Here is an 18,108-nt window from a genome sequence, read left to right on the forward strand (position 1 = left end):
GTGGAGCCTGCGGGCGCTAGGTCCCGGAGGGAAACTGTATCCTGTCGGCCGTCGGGGTGTTCTATGTATGCGTACTGAGGGTTGGTGTGTAGGAGCTGGACCCTCTTAACCAGGGGGTCGGACTTATGAGTCCTGATGTGTTTGCGGAGTAGGACGGGCCCCGGTGTCTTCAGCCAGGACGGAAGCGAGGCCCCGGAGGTGGATCTCCTGGGGAAAACAAACAGGCGGTCATGAGGGGTCTCGTTTGTGGCCGTGCAAAGGAGGGACCTAATGGAGTGGAGCTCGTTGGGAAGGATCTCCTGCCAGTGGGAAACTGGGAGATTCCTAGACCATAGGACCAGGAGGATGGTCTTCAAGACCGTCGCATTCTGCCTCTCCACCTGTCCGTTTCTCCGGGGGTTATAACTGGTAGTCCTGCTCGAGGCGGTGCCCTTACTGAGCAGGTACTGACGCAGTTCGTCGCTCATGATCGACAAGTCCCGGTCACTGTGAACATACGTGGGGAAACCAAACAGGGTGAAGACACTATGTAGGGCTTTAATGACGGTGGCGGCGGTCATGTCAGGGCAGGGGATTGCAAAGGGGAAGCGGAAGAATTCTTCAATGACGTTGAGGAAATACGTGTTGCGGTTGGTGAATGGGAGGGGAGGGGCCCTTTGAAATCGATACTGAGGCACCTAAAGGGCCGGGGTGCCTTTACCAGGTGGGCCTTATCCAGACGATAGAAGTGCGGCTTGCACTCCGCGCAGATCAGGCAGTTCCTGGTCATGGCTCTGACCTCCTCAGTGGAGTAGGGCAGGTTGTGAGCCTTGATGTAATGGTTCTCCATCAAGAATCACTACATCAAGGTGACCCCCTGGGTGGCAGAGGTCAGCATGGATAGCCCGGAGTTGGTCCTCTTGCATGTTGGCGCATGTGCCGCGGGACAGGGCATCGAGGGGCTCGTTGAGCTTCCCAGGACGATATACTATATCGTAATTATAGGTGGAAAGTTCGATCCTCCACCTCAAGATCTTATCGTTCTTGATTTTGCCCCACTGTGTATTATCGAACATGAAGGCTACCGATCGTTGGTCGGTGACGAGGGTAAACCTCCTACAAGCGAGGTAGTGCCTCCAGTGCCGCACGGCTTCCACGATGGCTTGGGCTGCTTTTTCGAACGAGGATGTCGAATTTCAGAGGCGGTGAGGGTGCGTGAACAAAATGCTACTGGCCTGCCTGCCTGATTGGGGGTAGCGGCGAGGGAGACGTCTGACGAGTCACTCTCCACCTGGAAGGGGACTGACTCGTCCACCGCGTGCATCGTGGCTTTGGCAATATCTGCCTTGATGCAGCTGAAGGCCTAGTGGGCCTCAGTTGCCAGTGGGAAGATGGTGGCCTTGATTAGTGGGCGGGCTTTGTCCGCATAGTTGGGGACCCACTGGGCTTAATAGGAAAAGAACCCGAGGCACCTTTTCAGGGCCTTGGGGCAGTGGGGAAGGGTGAGTTGCAGGAGGGGGCGTATACGGTCAGGGTCGAGTCCTAGAACCCCGTTTTCCACGAAGTAGCCGAGGAGGGCAAGCCTGGTTGTGCTGAAAACGCATTTCTCCTTGTTGTAAGTGAGGTTAAGGGTTTGGGAGGTCTGGGGAAATCTCTGGAGGTTGGCATCATGGTCCTGCTGGTCATGGCTGCAGATGGTGACGTTGTCCAAGTACGGAAACGTGGCCCGTAGCTCGTACTGGTCCACCATTTGGTCCATGGTTCTTTGAAAGACCGAGACCCCGTTTCTGATGCCGAAGGGGACCCGGAGGAAGTGGAAGAGGCGGCCATCTGCCTCAAAGGCCGTGTAGTGGCGGTCCCCCGGGCGGATTGGGAGCTGGTGGTACACAGACTTCAGATCCACTCTGGAGAACACCCAGTAGTGCGTGATCTGGTTAACCATGTCGGCGATCCGGGGAAGGGGGTTCGCATCTAGGTACGTGTACCGGTTTATGGTTTGGCTGTAATCTACAACCATCCGGTTCTTTTTCCCGGTCCTGATGACCACCACCTGAGCTCTCCAGGGGCTATTGCTGCCCTCAAAGATCTCCTCCGCAAGAGTGGTTGGACCTCGGACCTGATAAAAGTCCTGTCCTGAATGCTATACCGCCTGCTTCTGATGGCGACTGCCTTACAGTCGGCGGTGAGGTTTTCGAAGAGCAGGGGAGGGTTGACTTTTAGTGACGCAAGGCTACATATGGTGAGTGGGGGTAGGGGCCCGCCGAATTTCAGGGTCAGGCTCTTGAGGTTACACTGGAAATCCAGTCCCAACAGGAGAGAAGCGCAGAGGTCAGGGAGTACATATAGCTTAAAATCGGCATACTCGGCACCCTGTATTGCTAGGGTTGCGGTAGTGCACCCCCGGATCTGCACTGAGTGCGACCCAGAAGCGAGGGAGATGGTTTGGTGTGCCGGAAAGATTGGGAGCGAGCAGCGTCTTACCCTGTCTGGGTGAATAAAGCTCTCCTTGCTCCCGGAGTCGAACAGGCAAGGTGTTGCGTGTCCATTTACCCGGACGGTCATCATGGAGCTCCAGAGGTGTTTGGGTCGAGACTGGTCCAGGGTGGCCACGCTGAGTTGCGGGTAGCCGGTGTGGTCGGAGGTGCTGGGGTGTTCCCAAGATGGCTGCCCCCGTCGGTCGCACGTGTCGGGCAGCGTTGCAGATGGCAGCCAAGATGGCGGCCCCCATCGGTCGCATGTGTCAGGCGGTGAGGAAGATGGCGTCCAAGATGGCGGCCCCCACGAGTCGCACGTGGCGGGCCATGTGGGCGAGGATGGCGGCCCCCATGAGTCGCACACGGGCAGCGCTGCCTGGGGTGCTGATGCTGGCCGCAGATATAGCAGGGTAGCCCCCCCCCATGCCCCCTGCCCCCCCCGCGCGCGCCCCCCCCCGCCATGCCCCGCCTCCCCCCCGCGAGCTGCGCCCCCCCCCCTCCGTGGCCCGCCTCCCCCCCGCGAGTCGCGCCCCCCCCCCGTGTATTGGCCTGGTCGTAGCAACTTCGCGCAAGGATTTTGAGGTCGCGTAGGTAATCCTCCAGCGATTCCACGGGGCGTTGGCGGTGCGTAGTGAGGAGATGAGGCGTGTACACCTAGTTTACTGGCCTTTCATACAGGCGCTTCAACATCGCGAGCGCGTCTGCGTAGGTGGAAGCTTCCTCGAGTTGAACAGAGATTCGATGGCTCACCCGGGCGTGGAGGAGGCTCAGCTTCTGATCGTCGGAGACGGAGGGCGAGGACGGCCTCGAAACAGCGGAGCCAGTGCGAAAAAAATCCCTTCCGCCTCCGCGGCTTGTGGGTCGAGTTCCAGTCGGTCAGGTTTGAGGGTCGACTCCATTGCAGTGTTGTAGTCGATTAAATTGATGCGACCATCAATTCACAGGAAACAAGGAGTAGACGTAAACTGTGGCTTAAATCGACTAGAACAGTGCCTGCCTGCGACTGCTCTGCTACTGGGAGCTACCTACAGGGCTACTGCTCTTTATACCTCCCCTCAAGGGGAGGAGCCGGGGCTGAGCCTACAAAGGCACCAACATGATACATCACAGGTAATACCTTACAATGGTCCATAGGTGGAGCCCTCATGGGCAACAGCGTGATACAGTTATATACGTGGTGAATGGTTAATGCAATACATTCACCACAGGTGAGCAGTATGTCAAAGGCCAACTAGGAACAGTTGGCCCAAGTGGAGTGCCGCCTTAAACCTTATACACACATGACTGTTGCAAAATTCGGCTCCACATTTGCTGATGACATGATCGTTGTGGGTCGGATCTCAAATAATGATGAGTCAGAATACAGGAGGGCAATAGAGAACCTAGTGGCGTGGTGCAACGATAACAATCTTTGCCTCAGTTTCAGCAAAACTAAGGAGCTGGCCATCGACTTAGAAAGCGAAGTGTCGTACACCCCTCTGTCTGCATCAACGGGGCCGAGGTGGAGATGGTTGACAACTTCAAATTCCTAGATATACACATCACCAACAATCTGTCCTAGTCCACCCACGTCGATGCTACGACCAAGAAAACACAACAACACTTAAGAGACTTATTCAGGAAACTAAGAAAATTATAATAATAATAATATTTATTAGTGTCACAAGTAGGCTTACATTAACACTGCAATGATGTTACTGTAAAAATCCCCTCGTCGCCACATTCCAGCACCTGTTTGGGTACTCGGAGGGAGAATTCATAATGTCCAATTCACCCAACAAGCACATCTTTCGGGACTGGTGGGAGGAAACCGGGCACCCGGAGGAAACCCACGCAGACCCAGGGAGAACGCGCAGACTCCACACAGACAGTGACCCAAGCCGGGAATCGAATCGGAGACCCTGGTGCTGTGAAGCAACAGTCCTAACCACTGTGCTGCCGTGCCGCTCGGCAGGTCCACATTGACTCTTACCATTTTTTACCGATGCACTATTGAAAACATCCTATCTGGCTGTATCACAACATGATATGGCAACTGCTCAGCCCAAGACTAAGAAACTACAGAGAATTGCGAACACAGCCACGTGAACCCATCCATTGACTCTGTTTGTATCCCCTGCTGCCTTGGGAAAGCGAGCAGCATAACCAAAGACCCCTCCCATCAAGAGAATTCTGTCTTCCAACCTCTTCTATCAGGCATAAGATACAAATGTCTGAGAACACGCCCTAACAGATTCAAAAACTGCTTCTTCCCTGCTGCTACCAGAGTCCTGAATAAGCCTCTTATGAACTGAGCTGATCTCTCCATCTTCTCTACAGATTAGCACTACATTCCGTATGCTTCACTCAATGTCTATGTACTTACATAGTGTATTTATCGTATGTCCTTTGTTTTTTCATGTACGATACAATCTGACTGGACCGTACACAGAACAATACTTTTCACTGTATCTCAATCCTTCTCCTTGTTCTTCCTATCAAAATGAATCAGTTCACGCTTCTCCACATTCACTTTTATCTGCCACATGTCCACCCATTGCACCAGTCTCTTTATGTCTTCTTGAAGTCTCTTATTAGCCTCCTCACAGTTCACAATACTTCCACTGACCACTGTAAATTTTGAAATTGTGTTCTCACATTCTATAGAATCCCTACAGTGCAGAAGGGGGTCATTCGGCCCATCGAGACTGCACCAACCCTCTGAAAAAGCATTCTACCGAGGCTCACACCCCACCCTATCCCCCTAACTCCACTTAACCTAACCTCCACATTTAAAAAAAATATACTAAGAGGGAATTTTAGCCAATCCACCTAACCTGCATATATCTGGACTGTGGGCAGAAACCGGGGCACCCAAATTCATGCAGACACGGGAAAAACATGCACACTCCACACAGACAATCACCTAAGGCCAGAATTGAACCCGGATCCCTAGGTCATTGTTGCGTGAATATATTCACAAGTAGACCTTAATGTGAGCAAAAGAAACAATTTATTGTTGCAGAGCTCTGGGAGAAAGGTCCTAGACCCCTCAGACTTGCCAGCATACTTTCTTGCTGAGCTGTGGCTTAAACTGGTTAGTACCTTTCAAAAGCAGAATTAGTTTGCATTCTCATTTACATACAACCAATCAATTCTCTTAGTATTGCAGTTCATTCCATATATAGTTATCAATTCTTTACACAGTATGTTACATTCATCCAATCAATATGTTGCAAGCGTGATTACATAAGGTCATGAGTTGCCAGTCCTGGATTTAAACCCGGGACCTCTCGCAGTTGTTTTGACAGCTTAGAATAACAACTCCTGCAGTCCGTGGAGCACTGGTCATCACTGGTCAATTGTCTTTGGAGGATACATCTGTTAGTCACTCCTAGTCCAAAGTTCATTGTCTCAGCAGAAAATAAGCAGGCATTAATTCATATCCCAGCATGTTACCAAAGCAGAAAGTTTACACCAACAGTCATTGATAAAGATCAGGAAAAACAGTGGTCGTGGTAACAACCCCTGGGGAACGCCTCAGTAAACCTTCGTGCAGACTGAGAAGCAACCATTCACCTCTACAGAACTAAACATTGCCTCATATTAAGCACAATATAAATTGAAGGCACATCAGTACCGTAGATTTGAAGATTATAGATTATTTTCTTTTAATAAATTTACCAAATTATTATTTTTCCAATTAAGGGGCAATTTAGCGGCTTCCGGGTGCGGCGATGACCAGCTAAGTCGCACGTTTCGGCAGCTCCCGGTGGAACGGACTTTTGGGCTCTTGATAGGAGCCCCAACGGCAATTTTAACGGCTAAAAACACCGTGCGGTAAACCAGAAGGGAATTCCCCCTGGACACGGATGGAAAAAGGAGAGGAAAGTGGCCGGATTGCAGCGGATCCTTTGGAACAGCGGCAAGGAAGGCAAGCACAAACCAAGATGGCGTCGGAAGGTGGCAGTTTCACATGGGGCCCTGAACAACAAGAGTTCTTGAAATGCTGCGTGGAAGAGATAAAAAAGGAAATGAAGAAAGAGCTGTTGGCCCCGATACTACAGGCGATCGAAGGGCTAAAGGAGGAACAAAAGACCCAGGAGCGGGAGCTTCGGGTCGTGAAGGCGAAGGCAGCCGAGAATGAGGACGATATACAGGGCCTGGTGGTGAAGACGGAGATACAGGAGGCACGTCAGAAACGATGTGTGGAAAGGTTGGAGGCACTGGAAAACAACGCAAGGAGGAACAACCTGAGGATTCTTGGTCTTCCTGAAGGTGTGGAGGGTGCGGACGTCCGGGCATATGTGAGCACGATGCTGCACTCGTTAATGGGAGCGGAGGCCCCGGCGGGTCCGTTGGAGGTGGAGGGAGCATACCGAGTTATGGCACGAGGACCGAGAGCAGGAGAAACTCCCAGAGCCATAGTGGTGAGATTCCTCCGTTTTAAGGATAGAGAAATGGTCCTCAGATGGGCGAAGAAAACTCGGAGTAGTAAATGGGAGAACGCGGTGATCCGCGTTTATCAAGACTGGAGTGCGGAGGTGGCGAGAAGGAGGGCGAGCTTTAATCGGGCCAAGGCGGTGCTTCACAAAAAGAAGATAAAATTCGGAATGCTGCAACCGGCAAGACTGTGGGTCACATATCGAGGGAGGCACCACTACTTTGAGACGGCGGATGAAGCGTGGACTTTTATTGTGGAAGAAAAACTGGAATGAGTGGGTTATTAAAAAGAACGTTTGGACAAAGTGGTGGGGCGAATGTGGGGGGCGAAGAGGGGTTTTATGTTCTAATCCTGCGGTGTGGTAACTTTTCTCTCTCCCACAGGTGGTGATGGGGGGAGGTGGGGAGGGAGAGGAGATGGGGCGTTGGCCATGGGGGGCGGGGCCAAGGGAGAAGCGCGGGCTTGGCTCCCGCGCTATGATAATTATGGCGGGAATAGAGAAGCAGGAAGGAGGGGGCGTCGCACGGTGCGAGCCGTGGTCACGGGGGGAAGCCGAGGTCAGCCAGAGCTTGCTGACTTCTGGGAGCAACATGGGGGGAGTAATTACGCTAGCGGGGGGTCTAGCGGGGGGGGTGGGAGGGGGGAATTACTGGGTTGCTGCTGCTGGGGAAAGGGGGGAGCGGGTACGGGAGAGGATGGGCGGGGGGGCACCGCCTGGGGGAGATACAGCTGCGTGGGAACTGGGTGAGAAGCTGGAAAAAGATGATGGCTAATCGACAAGGGGGGGGGGTGGGAAGCCCCCCAACTCGGCTGATCACGTGGAACGTGAGAGGGCTGAACGGGCCGATAAAGAGGGCACGGGTACTCGCACACCTTAAGAAACTTAAAGCAGATGTGGTTATGTTACAGGAAACGCACCTGAAACTGATAGACCAGGTTAGGCTGCGCAAAGGATGGGTGGGGCAGGTGTTCCATTCGGGGCTAGATGCGAAAAACAGGGGGGTGGCTATATTAGTGGGGAAGCGGGTAATGTTCGAGGCAATGACTATAGTGGCGGATAACGGGGGCAGATACGTGATGGTGAGTGGCAAACTACAGGGAGAGACGGTGGTTTTGGTAAACGTGTATGCCCCGAACTGGGATGATGCCAATTTTATGAGGCGGATGCTAGGACGCATTCCGGACCTAGAGATGGGAAAGCTGATAATGGGGGGAGACTTTAACACGGTGTTGGAACCAGGGCTGGATAGGTCGAAGTCCAGGACTGGAAGGAGGCCGGCAGCAGCCAAGGTGCTTAAAGATTTTATGGAGCAGATGGGAGGTGTAGACCCGTGGAGATTTAGTAGACCTAGGAGTAAGGAGTTCTCGTTTTTCTCCTATGTCCATAAAGTCTACTCGCGCATAGACTTTTTTGTGCTGGGTAGGGCATTGATCCCGAAGGTGAGGGGAACGGAGTATACGGCTATAGCCATTTCGGATCACGCCCCACACTGGGTGGACTTGGAGATAGGGGAGGAAACAGGAGGGCGCCCACCCTGGAGAATGGACATGGGACTAATGGCGGATGAGGGGGTGTGTCTAAGGGTGAGGGGGTGTATTGAAAAGTACTTGGAACTCAATGACAATGGGGAGGTCCAGGTGGGAGTGGTCTGGGAGGCGTTGAAGGCGGTGGTTAGGGGGGAGCTGATATCAATAAGGGCACATAAAGGGAAGCAGGAGAGTAAGGAACGGGAGCGGTTGCTGCAAGAACTTTTGAGGGTGGAGAGACAATATGCGGAAGCACCGGAGGAGGGATTGTACAGGGAAAGGCAAAGGCTGCATGTGGAATTTGACTTGCTGACAACAGGCACTGCAGAGGCACAATGGAGGAAGGCACAGGGTGTACAGTATGAATATGGGGAGAAGGCAAGCAGGTTGCTGGCACACCAATTGAGGAAAAGGGGAGCAGCGAGGGAAATAGGGGGAGTGAGGGACGAGGAAGGAGAGATGGAGCGGGGAGCGGAGAGAGTGAATGAAGTGTTCAAGACATTTTATAAAAAATTATATGAAGCTCAGCCCCCGGATGGGAGGGAGAGAATGATGGACTTTTTGGATCGGCTGGAAATTCCCAAGGTGAAAGAGCAGGAAAGGGTGGGACTGGGAGCACAGATCGAGGTAGAAGAAGTGGTGAAAGGAATTAGGAGCATGCAGACGGGAAAGGCCCCGGGACCGGATGGATTCCCAGTCGAATTCTATAGAAAATATTTGGACTTGCTCGCCCCGGTACTGACGAGGACCTTTAATGAGGCAAAGGAAAGGGGACAACTGCCCCCGACTATGTCTGAAGCAACAATATTGCTTCTCTTAAAGAAGGAAAAGGACCCGCTACAATGCGGGTCCTACAGACCAATTTCCCTCCTAAATGTAGATGCCAAGGTCCTGGCCAAGGTAATGGCAATGAGAATAGAGGAATGTGTCCCGGGGGTGGTCCACGAGGACCAAACTGGGTTTGTGAAGGGGAGACAGCTGAACACGAATATACGGAGGTTGTTAGGGGTAATGATGATGGCCCCACCAGAGGGAGAAACAGAGATAGTAGTGGCAATGGATGCCGAGAAAGCATTTGATAGAGTGGAATGGGATTATTTGTGGGAGGTGTTGAGGAGATTTGGTTTTGGAGAGGGGTATGTTAGATGGGTGCAGCTATTGTATAGGGCCCCAGTGGCGAGCGTGGTCACGAATGGACGGGGATCGGCATATTTTCGGCTCCATAGAGGGACAAGGCAGGGATGCCCTCTGTCCCCATTATTGTTTGCACTGGCGATTGAGCCCCTGGCGATAGCGTTGAGGGGTTCCAAGAAGTGGAGGGGAGTACTTAGGGGAGGAGAAGAACACCGGGTATCTTTGTATGCGGACGATTTGCTACTATATGTGGCGGATCCGGCGGAGGGGATGCCAGAAATAATGCGGATACTTGGGGTGTTTGGGGATTTTTCAGGGTATAAATTGAACATGGGGAAGAGTGAGTTGTTTGTGGTGCATCCAGGGGAGCAGAGTAGAGAAATAGAGGACCTACCGTTGAGGAAGGTAACAAGAGACTTTCGTTACCTGGGGATCCAGATAGCTAAGAATTGGGGCACATTGCACAGGTTAAATTTAACGCGGTTAGTGGAACAGATGGAGGAAGATTTCAAGAGATGGGATATGGTAGCCCTGTCAATGGCAGGGAGGGTGCAGGCGGTTAAGATGGTGGTCCTCCCGAGATTCCTCTTTGTGTTTCAGTGCCTCCCGGTGGTGATCACGAAGGCTTTTTTTAAAAGGATTGAAAAGAGCATCATGGGTTTTGTCTGGGCCGGGAAGACTCCGAGAGTGAGGAAGGGATTCTTACAGCGTAGCAGGGATAGGGGGGGGCTGGCACTACCGAGCCTAAGTGAGTATTATTGGGCCGCTAATATTTCAATGGTGAGTAAGTGGATGGGAGAGGAGGAGGGAGCGGCGTGGAAGAGATTAGAGAGGGCGTCCTGTAGGGGGACTAGCCTACAGGCTATGGTGACAGCCCCATTGCCATTCTCACCGAGGAACTACACCACAAGCCCGGTGGTGGTAGCTACACTGAAGATTTGGGGACAGTGGAGACGGCATAGGGGAAAGACTGGAGCCTTGGGGGGGTCCCCGATAAGAAACAACCATAGGTTTGCCCCGGGGGGAATGGATGGGGGATATGGAATGTGGCAAAGAGCAGGAATAACGCAACTGAAAGATCTATTTGTGGATGGGAAGTTCGCGAGTCTGGGAGCGCTGACCGAGAAATATGGGTTGCCCCAAGGGAATGCATTCAGGTATATGCAACTGAGGGCTTTTGCGAGGCAACAGGTGAGGGAATTTCCGCAGCTCCCGACACAAGAGGTGCAGGACAGAGTGATCTCAAAGACATGGGTGGGGGATGGTAAGGTGTCAGATATATATAGGGAAATGAGGGACGAAGGGGAGACTATGGTAGATGAACTAAAAGGGAAATGGGAAGAAGAGCTGGGGGAGGAGATCGAGGCGGGGCTGTGGGCAGATGCCCTAAGCAGGGTAAACTCGTCGTCCTCGTGTGCCAGGCTAAGCCTGATTCAGTTTAAGGTATTACACAGGGCGCATATGACTGGAGCACGGCTCAGTAAATTTTTGGGGGTGGAGGATAGGTGTGCGAGGTGCTCGAGAAGCCCAGCGAATCATACCCATATGTTTTGGTCATGCCCGGCACTACAGGGGTTTTGGATGGGGTGACAAAGGTGCTTTCAAAAGTAGTGGGGGTCCGGGTCGAACCAAGCTGGGGGTTGGCTATATTTGGGGTTGCACAAGAGCCGGGAGTGCAGGAGGCGAGAGAGGCCGATGTTTTGGCCTTTGCGTCCCTAGTAGCCCAGCGCAGGATATTGTTAATGTGGAAAGAAGCCAAACCCCCGGGGGTGGAGACCTGGATAAATGACATGGCGGGGTTTATAAAGCCAGAGCAGATTAAGTTCGTTCTAAGGGGGTCGGCTCAAGGGTTCACCAGGCGGTGGCAACCGTTCGTCGAATACCTCGCAGAAAGATAGATGGAATGGAAAAAAAAAAGGCAGCAGCAGCAGCCCAGGATTTGGGGGGGGGGGGTGTAACTTGTGACAAGGCAGTTGCCAATTAGGGCCAGTTTTCATTTTTTGTTATTTAATATTTATTCATTTTTTGTTTATATAAAATAGGTCATTGTTACTTGTGCTGTTATAATATTGTGTAAAGGATGCACAATGTACTGTGTTGGTTGACCAAAAATTTTCAATAAAATATTTATTAAAAAAAAAAAGGGGCAATTTAGCGTGGCCAATCAACCTACCCTGCACATCTTTGGGGGTGAAACCCACACAGAATGGGGGGAATGTGCAAACTCCACACGGACAGTGACCCAGGGCCGGGATTCGAACCCGGGTCCTCAGCGCCGCAGTCCCAGTGCTATCCACTATACCACATGCCACCCTCTGAAGATTAGATTATAATGTGGGATGTTTACACCCATAACTGAAATCGTAGTGATCTGTACATCTATACATACATCTGCACATACACCAGGGACTGCAGACAGATGTAACAGCCACAGCATCATTAGAGGGCATCAGAGACGGGTATAAAGAGTCCAGCCCAAGGTAGGATCCGCCTCTTTCAGAAGCACAGGAGCAGCAGTAGCAGACAGACAGCTCAGCATAGGCAGCTTACCTTAGCTTCACTGGTCATACCTCTTGACTGTATTACATCTAATTAAGCTTTAGAAACAGAACAAACCTACTGAATAAAGTGTTTGTGTTAACTGGAAGTCTACAATTTTTATTCAGACTTAGAGAATAATATATGATACCAGGAGTGATTTCAGAAAGCTAGCTGGACATCAGCAAGAGAAGAAAAACTTAAACCGGATATTCGACTGTGGAAGACTTCGCAGCAAATGGATCTTCGACGACTAACTGATTTGATGGAACTTGTTGGAACTCCATGGCAGCTGGAAACAACCAGTAATTTAAGTTAGAACTGGAAAATGTTTGAACAGATGTTCCAAATATTTATCACAGCTAATGATTTAAGCCATGCCTCTGATGCAACAAAAATAGCCCTACTACTCTCGACAGGAGGGCATGGAGCGAGAGAAATTTATAATTGCTTTAATTACTTAGAAGATGAAGACAAATCCAAAGTAGAAATCATACTCAAAAGATTTGCTAAATGCTGAGTCAGGCTGGTGAGATGCTGGAAAGATTTAACTCTTGCCAGAGAAAAAGGAGGGCCCATCTCTGATTTTATTACAAATCTCAATACCACAAGGCTGTGATTATGCTGATTTCAGAGACACTGTGATAATGCATCAATTAATTTCTGGACTCTCTGATAAAAATTTGAGGGAAGAACTATTACAAAATAAGCATCTAACTTGAGAAATTGCTGTACAAAAATGCCTTGTTTATGAACAAAAAACAAAATCAATACTATCAGTCTTTACAAACACAAAATCTGTGTCTAGAAATGAATATCGGAAAAAACAGCTCCAAAACTTACCACGAGGCAGAGACAGGATTGAAGGAAGTTCTGAGCGGCAGCCATCTTGAGGAAGGAGCCGGCACATGCTTAGTTGTGCCAAGAGCTCACAGTAAAGGAACCTCGAATTGCACATGCGCAATCGAGTCCGACGCATGATGTCACTAGTGTCATGACGTCAGGTGACCAGGACCACGCCCACTTAAAAGGGAAATGCACGAAAATGAACAAAAATAAATTTAAAGCTGCAACACCCAATTTTCTTGCCTCAAAAGACAGAACAATGCCCGAACTTACACCAGCAGTTAAAAATAACTTTCACAATACCCTGGAACAAGCAGTTAGCACCGCCCTAGAAGATGATATGGTCCTTGTAGACTACGACTCAGACGAAGATTTCATCTTGGGAGATGGCTACCCCAGTACCAACTCCGAACCGCAACTAGAGGTGTTGAACCGTGAAGACCCCGACGATGAGTTCTTCAGCCCAGCATATGACATCCCAACACATGAGTGCAGGATTCAGCTGCGGCCTGATGCCAATAAACAGAGAGTGGTCCACGCACCACAAAGGGTCCCAGCCTCCGCACAAGATGATTTGTTCATTGAACATGGAAGAGAACGATCACAACTCTGAAACAAAAAGCGATGATTTGTCTATCGAACAATACACACAATACGACTCAGACATGGCTGAGTTATTCGGAGATCCTGATCACAGCATCAGCAACACGGTTGAACAGTTCAATACGACTCTTCTCATGGTAGATGAATCCAGTGCCATGGCAGATCATCGATACATGGGATGACAGCAATACCCAAGATGAAGACGACGCCACAGAGAGCACAGAACGACCCAGTTGAGAGAGCACTGATCGACTCTACAGCGAGAACACTGCACAAATCCACAAAGAGCAATGACAGACTTCACAGAGAGAGTGATGACAAACTCCACAGAGAGCACAATGAAGGGCTCCACAGAGAGAGCGACACAAGCCTCTACAAAGAGAGCGACTCAAGCCTCCACAAAGAGAGTGACGCAAGCCTCCACAGACAGCTCGGTGACAGACTCAAAAATGGAAGCAAGCAAACACTCCATAGCGAACGCCATGCATGTACAAGACCAAGATAATCTATCAAGCTTATTTGAGCCACCAGAAGAAGACACTGAATGTCTACCCACTGTATGTGAGACAAGTGACGAAGAAATCACAATTCCCATACAGAATGTGCAGGATCATAGCGAGACTGACGTATCTCAGCTCGTCTGCACTGAAGCACTCAACAATCAGAGGGTGGCCACCCATGGGTCCAGAGAGACCACGTCAATAGAAATCTTGACGATTTTGTCTCCAGAAAAGGAGCACCACAACCCACCGCAAAATGAAATCATGAAGATTTTGACTCCAGAAAAGGAGCACAAAGAGATCACAGATGATTCAAATGAGCCTGAAATGACTCCAAAAGAGGAGCACCCAGAAATCAATGATGATTCAAGTGAACCAGAAATGACTCTAGAAGAGGAGTACCAAGTAAGCAAAGAAGAGGACTCAAACCCACCACAAATGACTGATGTCACCAACATCAATGCAACATCAGATCATTCTCACCATTCTCAAGAAGATACGCTCAATGTAGCAGAGACAACAAAGGACACAGGCACCAATAACTGTGACAATGACTCAAATCATCCACATGGCACACTCAGTGAGCGCAACAAGAACAACAGAAACCACACGAAGCACATCAGAAACAAGAACAACAACAGCAACGACAAAAGCAACAAGAAGAATCCCAGAAACAACAAGCACGACAAGAAAAAGAGCAAGAATGAAAGCGAAAACAACAAAAACAGAATCAACAAGTGTGACAAAAAGAACAAGAACGACAACGAAAACAACCAAGACAGAAACGACAGAAACAACAATGAAACAATGACCTGTACAACACGGTACAACTCTGCACGTGAAGGACAATGCCACAGCACACTGCAAAACAATGACAAGACTGCAAACATGCCATGGCATGATAAAGAATCTCACAAATTCACATCTGCTCCAGAACAAACAAGCAAAACAGCTTTCACGAACGATGACATACAGAATCAATACCACAAACAAGAAAAAGTCGAGGTCAGACAACAGTGCGACACAGAATCGCTACCCGCAATCAAATGGAACAGGGGAAAAGGTGTCCACATCATTAAACGGCTCATCAGCAAAGCAGCCGAGTCACGTTCCGACATCAACCTAGCTTTGTTATCGTACCAAGCAACCCCATTGAGCTCAGGACTGTCGCCAGCGCAAATGCTCTTCGGCAGAGACATTCGGACAACCCTACCGGCAAAGCAATTCCGAGACCCCGGCAACGCACCGGTTCTTGATGACATGCAGGCACTATGCTCCAAACAAAAACTATACTACAATCAACATGCGATCCCACTCAAGCCACTTTTTTCTGTATTACTTTTACCATTTTCACAGTGTGTAGATTTGCATATTCTCACCACTTGTTATGTACAGTTTTCTTGAGGCCAGTCTAGAAAACATGTCCAATAAAGGGGGGGGGGGGGGGGGGGGGGAGGTAGTGATCTGTACATACATCTGCACATACATCAGGGACTGCAGACAGATGTAACAGCCACAGCATCACTAGAGAGCATCAGAGACGGGTATAAAGGGTCCGGCCCAAGGTAGGATCTGCCTCTTTCAGAAGCACAGGGCTAGTGAGCAGCAGCAGACAGAGACAGCGCAGCATAGGCAGCTTACCTTAGCTTCACTGGTCATACCTCTTGACTGTATTACATCTAATTAAGCTCTGGAATCAGAACAAACCTACTGAATTCTGGGCGCGATTCTCTGCTCCCGCGCCGTTTCAGAGAATCGCCTGGGTCGCCAAATTTTCCCGCGACGCCGGTCCGACGCCCTCCCGCGATTCACGGAAGCGGCCAGATCGGCGCAATCGCGTTTTGCGCAGCGCGGTCCAGTGAATCGCTTGAGACAGCCAAAATGGCGATTCACTGGTACCCCCGCGATTCTCAGTGCCAGATGGGCCAAGGGGCCTGCCCAAAACGGCGGGTTCCCCCCGGCACCGTCCACACCTGGTCGCTGCCGGCGGGAACAGCACGGGAACGCTGGGCGGGGGAGATCTTGCGCCCGGGGTGGGGGGGGGGGAGATCCTGCACCGGGGGAGCCTCAAATGGGGTCTGACCCGCGATCGGTGCCCACCGATCGTCGGGCCGGCCTCTCTGAAGGAGGACTGCCTTTCTTCCGCAGCCCCGCAAGATCCGTCGGACATCTTCTTGCGGGGCGGACTCTAGGAGGACGGCAACCACGCATGCGTGGGTTGGCGCCGGCCAACCCACGCATGCGCGGGTGATGCCAGTTGTGTGGCGCTGGCCGCGTAATGTATGCGGCGCCAAGGCCTGGCGCGCGTAAATGACGCGGTGCCGCTCCTAGCCCATTTTCGGGCCCTGAATCGGTCGGGATAGGGGCCGTTTCGCGCTGTCATGAACCTCGACGGCGTTCACGACGGCACGAACACTCTGTCTCCATTTCAGAGAATCGCGCCCAAAGTGTTTGTGTTAACTGGAAGTCTCCAATCTTTATTCAGACTTAGAGAATAATATAGAAACCACAAGGAGTAATATAATAAACAGGAGGTAAGTTAGTTTAAGGATAATGAGAAAATGGCTGAAAGAAACTAACTAATGCTACTAGACACCAAAGAATGTGCCCTTGTAAATTACATATTAAAAAGATTTGGTTCCTTCCTAGCTTCCTGCTGGAAGCAAGCCAGGGAGTCAAAGAAAGGTGAGGCGAGATAACCATAGGTTACATGCCAGATGAATGGGAATATCCAGATATAATATAATAGGTCCACGGAGGCAGAAGTCCCGTCACCAGAACTCCTTTTATTTACAAACCCAACAGCTGAATAACCATAACCATTCTGTCTGTTGCGGTGGAGTGCAGAGGATTTCCTGTTATATACACAGAAAGGGGTTCCCGGATTGGGCCACTAATCAGGGAACTCTTATTCTAATTGACCAATCTCAAACACCTGGCCTAAGTCATTACACCCCCCCCCCAAAGTCTGAGGAGCCCCTGGTCCTCGTGACCAATGTAGGCAATGTGTGACTGTAGGGAGTTTCCAGCTGAATCCAGTCAGAGTGAGGACAGAGTGACTGCTGGGTAAGTAGTAAAGATTTAAATTGTTTGCGCAGGCCCATAACAGCTGATTGCTGTTTTTGTGTGGGGCACAGTGGTTGCTGGTTAAGTGTTTTATTTTCACCTGTATTTAAGTTGGGCAGTTTCTAAACCCTAGATACTACACTTGTAGTGTCCCCCACCCTTTCACCTCCTTTAACCCAAGGGGTAGAGTGAATAACAGGTAAGCTATTTATTTTTCTTTTTTTTTTTAAATCTAGAGGGAATGGCAGGGAAGGCAGTGCAATGTTCCTCCTGCAGAATGTTTGAGGTGAGGGACGCCGTCAATGACCTTGCTGATTTCATCTGTGGGAAGTGCACCCATCTCCAGCTCCTCAGAAACCGCGTTAGGGAACTGGAGTTGGATGAACTTCGGATCATTCGGGAGGCAGAGGTGGTCATAGATAGAAGCTTCAGGGATGTAGTTACTCCGAAGAATAAAGATAGATGGGTGACGGTGAGAGGGGCTGGGAGGAAGCAGTCAGTACAGGGATCCCCTGTGGTTGTTCCCCTTAGTAACAAGTATACCGCTTTGGACACTGTTGGGGGGGGGGGATGACTTACCAGGGGTAAGCCATGGGGTACAGGTTTCTGGCACAGAGTCTGACCCTGTTGCTCAGAAGGGAAGGGGGGAGAGGAGTAGAGCATTAGTCATTGGAGGCTCCATAGTTAGAGGGATTCATAGGAGATTCTGTGGGAACGAGAGAGACTCGCGGTTGGTGTGTTGCCTCCCAGGTGCCAGGGTCCGTGATGTCTTGGATCGTGTTTTCGGGATCCTTAAGGGGGAGGGGGAGCAGCCCCACATAGGTACCAACAACATAGGTCTAGGAAAAGGGATAGGGTGTAAGGCAGGAATTCAGGGAGCAAGGTTGGAAACTTAGATCTCGGACAAACAAGAGAGTTATTATCTCTGGGTTGTTACCCGTGCCACGTGCTACCGAGACGAGGAATAGGGAGAGAGAGGAGTTGAACACGTGGCTACAGGGATGGTGCAGGAGGGAGG

At 50.6% G+C, this 18,108-nt stretch overlaps 1 protein-coding gene across 1 annotated transcript in view; it reads right to left on the reverse strand.

Annotated features, from left to right (window-relative positions):
• LOC140424968 (protein lifeguard 1-like) overlaps nt 1–18,108 on the reverse strand; it is an 82,295-nt gene that overhangs the window by 13,203 nt on the left and 50,984 nt on the right. The window lies entirely within an intron of this gene.

This window comes from Scyliorhinus torazame, chromosome 6 (assembly GCF_047496885.1).
Source record: "Scyliorhinus torazame isolate Kashiwa2021f chromosome 6, sScyTor2.1, whole genome shotgun sequence".
Taxonomy (NCBI): Eukaryota; Metazoa; Chordata; class Chondrichthyes; order Carcharhiniformes; family Scyliorhinidae; genus Scyliorhinus; species Scyliorhinus torazame.